The sequence below is a fragment of the Carlito syrichta genome, unplaced genomic scaffold (genome assembly GCF_000164805.1).
Source record: "Carlito syrichta isolate Samal-C Ts95f unplaced genomic scaffold, Tarsius_syrichta-2.0.1 Scaffold199710, whole genome shotgun sequence".
NCBI lineage: Eukaryota > Metazoa > Chordata > Mammalia > Primates > Tarsiidae > Carlito > Carlito syrichta.
The window spans coordinates 220,791-223,645 of NW_007143806.1; the positions used below are offsets into that span (position 1 = coordinate 220,791).

Consider the following 2,855-nt stretch of genomic DNA (forward strand, 5'->3'; position numbering starts at 1 on the left):
ATAAAAAATACCAACCTCTTTCCAAGTTACTAAATTAAACATGTGGCCCACTGATTTAAAAAGAAAAAAAGTAAAACAAATTCAAGCTAAACTAAAATCCTATCACTCTGCTAATGGAAATATAATAGAAGAAAAGTATCTTCAAGAAAACTCTAGAACATCAGAGGCTACAGATAATATTGGTAAGCAAATAATACCTATTTCAGGAGGCAAACATTTTTATCACTTTGATGCCCAAACTACACTCTATTCATTTTTCAAGTAGAAGATATGAATGTTTTTCTCTGTTCAAGTTTTCAGAGTTGACTTTGGCTTAAATGTTAAGGACTTATAAAGGAGTTAGGAGAAGAAGCTCAAAGCCCAAGACATCCTGTTCTCATAATATGTTACTGGAAATGGCATTGCATTCAGTTTTACCTTGGGATTTATGAGATGTCCTTATTGCTTATCTCCATTTACTTCATTTTACATAGAACAGTTTTCAAATGGACTCTTTGAGAGTAGAATTCCTAAAGTGATCCTTTTGTAATAATTTTATTTCTGGATGCACTCTGCAAAAGGTACAAAGGAATTTTTAAAGTTTTTCCCTGGAAGCACTGAAAACAAATTTATTTTACTTTTTTTCTTTTTGCCCTAAAGCATACAGACAATAACTAAAATGCATTTCTGAAAACCAAATAATTATTAGGAAATACAGAACTCAATTTTACTATAGGACATGTTGCTCACAATTATTATAGGCATAAGGCACTAAATAGTGTTTTATTGAATAAATAAATCAATGCTGTGACACATATGGTCACCAAGAATAAAGAATATAATTCTTTAAGAAAAGGCAGTGATAAATCAGTAAAGTCATTTTTTATTTCTAATGTTGCCATAAATTTATATCAGTCTTAATCAAAATACATATTTTAAAATTGAAATATCCCCTTTAGAAAACTGTAAACATTCACATACTTATCAATTTAATAAATTTTTCTAGAACTCCTTACATAACTTATATATACAGAGGATACAGAGATAAAAGATGCATTTCTGTCCTTGAGAAACTCATGTCTAGAAAGAGAAAGACAGCAAAATGTAAACATAGAATAAAAGAGAGTGTAATGGGTGCTATGAGAGGCCTGAATGGATTTTTGTGATAGTACATTAGTCAGATTAGTCTAACTCATTCTGGAAAATCGCAGTGGGCGTCTAAGACAAAGTGAAAGTCTAAGTAAATGTGCAGGACAAAGAGGAGTTAACAGATAAAGAGTGTTTGAGAAAGGGAAGTGTGTCACCAGAAGAGAAAAGAGCAGAGGCACAAAAACAGAAATGAGAGAGATTACAGCATAAGGAAGTAAGGATAGTTTTACATCAGATGAAATACTGGAAACAGAGAAATGGGAAAGGTAATGCATAACACGAGTAGGGACAAACTCAACAGTTCTCAGGCGGAAATTTTAAAAGAATGAAGGTTATGGTATGGAAAAATGAGAATCGTGGCAATTGAAGGTTGCATGCCAGGCTCAAGATCTTTGTAGTCCAATCATTAGGCAGGGGACTGGAGGAAGTATTCTGGAAGTATTGTGCAGGTTGTAGTTTAAGATCACACACCAGCAATGTGTAATTCCATGTAGCAGAAATGCTTTATGATTTGATTTTTTTTTGACAGAGGGCAGTTTCTATGGTTTTATTTAAACAAAAACATGCATGAGCTGGCTATTCATTTTCTTCACTGCGCAGCCTGGCATTAGGATTGGTGACTCTGATGGCCAGTTGGGCTGCTCTTTCTACAATGACTTTGTGCACTTTGTGGTTCTTGGAGGAAACATTGTGAGCAATCTCAGCACAATAAGATTTGTTGGACATCAGTAGCACTTCCAGCTCCTTGACATTGTGGACCAGGAACTTCCGGAAGCCACTAGGCAGCATGGGTTTTGTTTGCTTGTTGTTCCCGTAACCAATGCTGGGCATCAAGATCTGGCCCTTGAATCTTCTATGCACCCTGTTGTTGATACCTCTGGACTTCTGCCAGTTTCACTTAATCTTGACGTATTGTCTGACTGGTGCCGGATGAACATCTTGGTCCTCTTTTTGATGATCTTGGGTTTCACCAGGGATCTGAGGGCAGCCATGATGCTGGGTAGGAGATGGCTGCCACCTCGGTAGGCAGCGCTGAAGAAGAGCTATGATTTGATTTTAAAAGAGCCTTGCGTACCATCCTAAATAATTTTAGCTGAATAGGAAAATACTGATGAATTGTATGTAAGACAGTGACATAATATTTGTGATAAAACAAACAAAAACACACTCTAGGATATAGAGAAAATGAAAAATTGAGCATAGACATTGAAAGGTCGGTGTCCATTATTCTCATGAAAGTTACATATATATATACACTATATATATATATGTATACATACAGACATACACATACATATATATTGTATATATATCCATATATCCTCTGTCATCCATTATGAAAATTAGAAAAAGCAGTATCCTGATCCTGGAAATTTTTAACAAATTGCTAGTAATATAATAAATATTAAACTATAGTAGAAGAGGTAGTTCTATCATTGACTACCTACTCAAAAAAAAATATTGTCTTGGAAGTAAGCACAAAAGATTTCATCAAATGTTAGCATTAATCTTAATTCGGAGTAGAATGGACTGGAGTAGAGAATAAGCCAAAGCTACAATGGATCTCAAAGTCACCTCTGGAAAAGGCAAACATTTTCAGAAGCCAGTCCAACCAGGTTTCACACAATAGTACTTATATCCCATCTAACATCGATAGTCATGAGAAATAAAACATGGGACATCTCTGTGGCTGACTATTAAAAGACAGACCTCAATTGACTGTAAGT

General features: G+C 34.9%; 1 pseudogene; it reads right to left on the minus strand.

The window, feature by feature from the left end:
- Window positions 1–1,704: 1,704 nt before the first annotated feature.
- LOC103253091 lies at window positions 1,705–2,120 on the minus strand (annotated as a pseudogene).
- Between the last annotated feature and the right edge of the window lie 735 nt (window positions 2,121–2,855).